Below are 7,008 nucleotides of genomic sequence, written 5' to 3' on the forward strand. Positions count from 1 at the left end.
GTCCTGAGTGGTTGCACCAAGACCCTTCCTATCACGTCACATGGGAAACTGACCCTTGGCTGTGACTCAAGAAGAGACTTCAAGGCTCTAGAACTTGATGCTCATTACCAAAGAATGGGATCGGGATTGTAAAGAAATGAAAATCACGAGGGCTGTAAAGAAATAAACATTATTGAAATGTTACAAGTAGACAGTACCGTGGAACTTAGTCTTCTCTTCATGACCAGCGCACTCGGTCATAACTCATAAAATCTGTGTTGGTAAAGCTTAATAAACAACAATTTGGGGGCACCTGGGTGGCATAGTCAGTTAAGCATCTGACTCTCGATCTTGGCTCAGGTCATGATCTCAGGGTTCTTGACTTTGAGCTCGGGTTGGGCTCTGCACTGACAGCGTAGAGCCTGCTTGGGATTCTCTCTCTCCTCTCTCAGCTCCTCCTGCACATCCTCTATGTCTCTCTCTCTCTCTCTCTCTCTCTCTCAAAATAAATAAATAAACTTTAAAAAAAAAAACAAAACAATAATTGAACGGCAGAAGCCCCCATCCAATAGAACTTCCCGCCGCGATCAAAATGGTGGTTGAGGTCTGTGCTCACCTGCAGGAGTGGCCGATAGTCACACATGGCTATTAAGCGCTTGAAACGTGGCTGGTCCAATTGGGGAACTGGATTTTTTACCCCACTGTTAATTTAAATGGCTTCATGTAGCCAGTGTGACTAATGCATTGAACAGCCCAGCTTTACAGTGATTGGTAAGGATGACCTAACTTCCGTCCTCGGTGTCTCCTGCTCTTTCCCACAGCACACAGACGTGATCTCTCCTGGTCACACCATCTTCTCCCAAACTATGGCCTCCCATCTTTCAAGGTGCTAGATTTTCACTTGAGTTCCCCGTGGCTCGACTCAACCAGCTCTACCTCCTGGTTCCTTGAGAGCTACGACGCTTCCTCCCCTTCACCCCCAGCGAGCTTTGCCCCACTCAGATGCCCTCTGCTCTGCACGAGCAGACCCCTTGTATGTCCCTGCCAATTCCACAGGAGCCCTCCTGCTTTGGGTGTGTGGCAGGAAATGCATGGAGACAGGCACGTATACTCACACATAGATATTTTTTACACAATTTTACACACTTTTTTTACACAAATGATTACATATCAGACATATAGTTTTCTCATTGCTCTTTTCAATACCTGGGGTATTGTTTTATATCAGCACACATAGATTGGCCTCATTTTATATCAGCTACATAATGCCCCACTTTTATGGATATAGTGTAATCCAGATAGATAGATAGATAGATAGACAGATGATAGATAGATAGATAGATAGATGATAGATAGATAGATAAGGGCACCTGGGTGGCTCAGTCTGTTAAGCGTCTGACTTCAGCTCAGGTCATGATCTCGCAGTTCGTGAGTTCGAGCCCCACGTCACGTTCTATGCTGACAGCTCAGAGCCTGGAGCCTGCTTTGGATTCTGTGTCTCACTCGCTCTCTGCCCCTCCCCCACTCGTGCTCTGTCTCTCAAAAATAAATTTAAAAAACGTTAAAAAAAATTGATGAGATAGATAGCATAATTATTTATTTTATAGCATACCCAGTCTTTGACACATATTTAGATTACGTCCAGTCTTTTGTGTTCCATCAATGCCTCAATGAATACCTTCATACATCCATGTTGGTGGGCCTGTATGGGGGGAAAATTCTGTGAGATAAAATTTTAGAAAGGACATCAGCAGGTCAAATTACCTGCGCATTTTCATCTGAGTAGCTCTTGCTGGGTTCCCCTCAGAAGAGGTGCCCAGCACACCTGTCCTGCAGAAGAATGCCCATTTGCGTCCTCATCCACCAGGCAGGTTCTGGAACTCTGAGCCCATCGGGGGTAGGTGTGTGAAATCCCAAATCCCCTGGAAAGGTGATGTAACATCGCGTGCTTCCGACACGGACACGGGAGGAATGACGTGAGGAAGGGAAAATAAGGAGATGTGTGGGATGGAGGGCAGAGGGGGCTGGCGGAAAGAAGGGCAGTAGATTCTTCTCGGGAGTTCTGCTGGGGCCTGAGCTATTCCTGGGCCATTATGTGGCATTTAGCTCCTCTTGAGCATGTTCCTAAGTGAAGGGGACAGTAATTAATGTCATTAACCCTCATTAAGAGAGTGTTCTATGGAATGGAATCTGATTAAAGTGGAATTAAAGCTCTTGGTGGCTCTGCACTTGGCCTGCCCTGAGGAATGAGAAGGTTTCGGGTTCAGAACCCGTGCGTCATGACACGGCGTTTTTTAAAAGGTGTTCCCGAGACCACCGGGGCTTACGCAGGCACCTCCATTTAAAACGACAGGTTTAGAACACCCTAACGCCATGTGAAATCTCTTCCTAAGCATAGGTCCACACGTAACAAAAAGGCAATACTTGTGGTAGGCGTCACAGGGCTGTTTCACAAGAGCGACACTTCGTTTCAGCCACTAATGAGACTAGGGGACACAAATGTCTGAGAGAAGTGGCTTCTTATGTCCTTGAAAGTCAAGACTTCCGGAGATGCACGGGGTGATGTTAACGACGGCAGAGGAAAATAAGAGGCAGTGGGCTTGAGCCGAGCTAGCAGCGACCTAAGCAGTGAGATTTGGAAAACCTTAAGGCCCTTGGCCCAAAACGGTGTCTCCAAGCCCCCGAAACCCCTCCATTAGAATCATTCCTTAATGCGCGGTCCTGGAACGAGTCCACCTCATTAGAATTCACAGCCACGGCAGCACAGGGTTTCTTTGCTCATCTTCCAGGTCTTGTATCGAGCGCCTTCTGGGTACGACACGGGGGTACAGAGCGAGCTGCTCCGCAGCCGGGTCGGGGAGGAGACATTCATAAAATGGTCACAGGACGAATGTGCGAAGCCAGATGGCGCAGCGGGTGTGTGTAACCGAGAACCTGGGCTAAGTCCCTGGGACCAGGCTGGCCTCTGCCTGGCTTCACCCCTGCGGGGACCCTTCTCGGATGGAGACTCCCTGAAGTGGCAGGACTGTCGGATTCTGTGGCTCTTCTGAACGGCTGCGCTTGGGGCCCGTGTCATTACCGAAGACAGTGTGTTGAGGGGCCTTGGCACAGGGGCTCTCGGTAAGGGTTTATGGCCTTGTAGCTACTCCGGAATACACGTCTCCCAGTGGGCTTTGGGGAGGGAAAGGGAGCCCAGGAGTCGGGGGTTGGGGGCCGGGGGGGGGGGGAATGTGGCCTCCTCCACGCTCCAGTTTGCTGTCAAATCACTGTCTTCTGGCCCCAAACAACTAACCCAGTTCCTCCGCCTGCCGGGAGCAGTGCCCCACTCTTTCTTTTGGCCGGAGGAGTAAGATCCTAGAAATCAAGTCCCTGTAGTCAAGTCTAACGATGGTTTAGAGCAAAGGCTTCGGCAGGCCCAAGCGCAGAGTCTCTCGCAGCTCTTGCCCTTGTTGGCTCTGCACGCTCCGAGAACCCAGAGGGCACGCATTTAGTCTCTGCCCCTCTGTGCCGCCGCGAGGAGGAGACCCAGCTATGACCGGTGCACCTGTCACGGTGCCCGGCACCACCTGTGTTCTCGGTGAACGTGGCTTGCGGCTCGATTACTCCTGATGCCCAAAGCAGACCCGCAGAGCCGGCGTGTACCATCGTGAGCACGTGGTGCTGAGACAAAGGAGGGGGAGGGGAGAGCGGTCGGGGAGCCCCTGCCTCCTTGGGGCCAGGGTGCAAGGGTCTTGTGGGAAACCCGGGACTCTCTGCAGGGTCCCCCACCACCACCAGCCTCTGCCTCCAGTGCTGTTTCCCTTTCCCTCGACGCTGTTTCCCTCGCTGGGGGCCAGTTTGGGGGGGGGGGGGGTCTGGCAGACCTGGGCGCCTTGCCTCTTGGCCCTACCTGAGCTCCGCCACTGGAGTCCTTGGCTGGCCTCGCTCCAACCCTCCCCAGGCCTCGCCCCAGCCTGCCTGGGAAGGAAGACCAGCCAGCGGCACCGTGAAGGGGTGTGGCCTCTCTGGGGGCAGGTGGGGCCAGATGGGCGGGGCCCAAATCCACGGGCCAGCTGAGTGACCTTGGGCCGGTCCAGCCACGCGCACACAGGCGCACACACACGCACACACACACACACACGTGCACATGCGTGCACATACACGCAGCACATGTACACACACACACACACACACAGCTCACCACACACACACCACACCTACAGACCTGCAAACACACATACAAAGCTACACGTGCCTTCACCCACCCCACACATGTGAACAGGCAGGTGGACCTACACGTGCCCCACACGCACACACCCACACGCACGCACACGTGCACACACACACCTCCCAAAGCCCCCATTTCCGCCGAAAGGCTGACGGCAGATGCCCGGGGCCCTCACGTCCCTGAGTCTCAGACTTCGCCCGGGGCTGCGTGGGGGGGGGGGACCGGAAGCGGCAAATGGGGGAGACGACCAGGCAGGTGCGCCCGGCCCCGGAGGGAAAACATCCGCTTCCTGCCCCTCACCACAGGAAAGGCTGACGCAGACCCCACGGCTCCCACATGCAGCAGGGAGGGGTCAGGAAGGGCCCGCTGCTGCAGGCCAGGGGGACACCGGGGACGGTCACCTGCCGGAAGTGCACCTCCGCCGAAAACCAGGAGCGTTCACCCCACTTTCCAGGCAGGGCGCAGACAGGTTCACGGTCTTCCCAAAGTCACAGGGCTGCCCCCCAACACCACGTGACCACGCAAGATGAAGACCGAGCAGGGGCGATCTGGGGCCCGCCCGCTGAGCCCCATGTGTGTTTCCCCCTCCATTGAAGCCCTGGGCGAACTCCGTAAACATCCTTCCAGCTCTGAGTTCCCAGTGGCCTCAGGAAGGAAGCATTCCAGAGAGGAGGGATTTGTAAACCCTTAAGCTGTGGCAGTCATCAGGGACACGCGTGACAAGAGGACCACGGCCCGGTTCGCCCTGCCTCCCAAACCGGGGAGTTCCAGAGGCAGCCTTGAGAAGGCACCCAGAATATCACAGCGCCCCGTCCTTCAGGTGCCACCGAAGGCTCAGCATCCGCCCAGCACATGGCTCCAGGGCACCAAGTCTTTTATCCTAAGGGATGTGAGACTCGGTGTTTATGAAAAGGTAAACAGCTGGAGCTCAGAGCTGCTCACCCCAGAGCACCCTCAAGTGTGGAAGGCAGCGCCAATTTCCCCCAACGTGGCGCTGCCGGCCCTCGGGGTGGTCGCCGCTCTGGAGCGGGTGTCCAGACGTCAGACTGTGGCTTTAACTTCCTTCTCCCCGCCCACTGCCAAGGTTCTTAACCTTTTCATATGCTTAGGGACCATTTGGAGCCACTCTTGTCAAATGCCTGGTGAGTGTCTTGCCCGTTTCTCTGCCACGTTCTGTCTTCTCATTACCAGCTTTAGCGTTCTTTCTGTGTTCTAGAAGGAAGCTGTTTACAGGTGCGTGGGCTGCAAATACTGCCTCCCACTCTCCAGCTTATGCTTTCACTGCCTTCGTGGTGTCCTGATGAACAGCTCTTTTTTTTTCTTAATTTATTTTATTTTTGAGAGACTGAGAGGACAATCGGGGGAGGGGGCAGAGAGAGAGGGAGACACAGAATCCGAAGCAGGCTCCGGGCTCCGAGCTGTCAGCACAGAGCCCGATACGGGGCTCGAACCCACCAACCGCAAGATCATGACCTGAGCGGAAGTCGGATGCTTAACCAGCTGAGCCGCCCAGGTGCCCCCGATGAACAGTTCTTAATGTGAATGTAACAGAGCTTATCAATTTTTTCTTTGTGGTTACACCTTTTTGAGTCCCATCTAACAGCTAGTTTGTTCTTTGTGTCCTTTGCTATAATTTTGCTGTCACATTTGTGCCCTGTTATCATGCTTTAATTTACTTGTTCTGAACTATGTGTGGTAATTGATGTTTTGAGTGTTAAACCAGCCTTCCATGTTCAAATAAAAGGTTGCATTTGAGGTGTCTTTTTTCTTTAATATTTATTTTTGAGAGAGAGGAGACAGAGTGTGAGCTGGGGAGGGACAGAGAGAGGGAGACACAGAAGCCAAAGCAGGCTCCAGGCTCTGAGCTGTCAGCACAGGTCCCCATGCAGGGCTTGAACTGACAACCTGGGAGATCGTGACCGGAGCCGAAGTCAGCCGCTCAACCGACTGAGCCACCCAGGCGCCCCCGAGGTGTCTTTTTGATAAGCATATTATCTTTGGTAATATTTTGCATAGAACATTTCCATCTATGCTCTTAAGTAAAACTCCTCTATAATTTTCTTCTCTTGCAACGTTCTTGTTGGCTTTTCATGTGAAGACCTCATTGAATCAGTAGGAAAGAATTCTTTCTTTTTCTAGCCTGTCCAAGAATTTTTGCAAGATCAGCATTGCGTCTTCTTTCAAGTTTTGGTAGCATTCCGGGCGAGTTGAGTTTTCTTTGTGGAAAGGATTTCAGTTTCCAATTTAACTTCTTAAAGCGTTAGAAAACGATTCAAAATCTATTTCTTCTTGTACCAGTTGGGGCAGTTGTGTATTTTGAGGATTGCATTTAATTCGTCCAAAGGTTCACACTGACTGACATAAGGTTGCTCCCAATATCCTCTTCCAATCGTTAAGGTCTGGAAGGTCTGACAAGGAATCCCATCTTAACCCCTGATGTCGGTTATATATGCCTTTTCTTCTTTTCCTTCGCCAGCCCCTTCAGGGCTTCGTCATTTTCAAAGAATCAGCTCTTGCAAGGTCTTCGTTGTGTTAATTTTTATCTCTACCGTTTCCTCCGTTCCACACTTCCGAGGGGTTAATTTGCTACTCTTTTTCTAACTTTTTGACGACAACTATCTCATTGATTCTTAGCCTTTTTTTTTTCTTTTAAATATACACTTTTAGAGCTACAAATTTCCCTCTGAAAATCTCCCTTGGTATTTACCATGTTTAAAAGAACAGCGCCAAGGATGAACTGTGACCAGGGTGATGCATTTTAGGGTGGGAGCGCGGACAGGTGGCATGAGAAAAGTGGGCTCCCCCGGGAAGTGGGATTACAA

Source organism: Panthera uncia, assembly GCF_023721935.1.
Source record: "Panthera uncia isolate 11264 chromosome C1 unlocalized genomic scaffold, Puncia_PCG_1.0 HiC_scaffold_3, whole genome shotgun sequence".
NCBI lineage: Eukaryota > Metazoa > Chordata > Mammalia > Carnivora > Felidae > Panthera > Panthera uncia.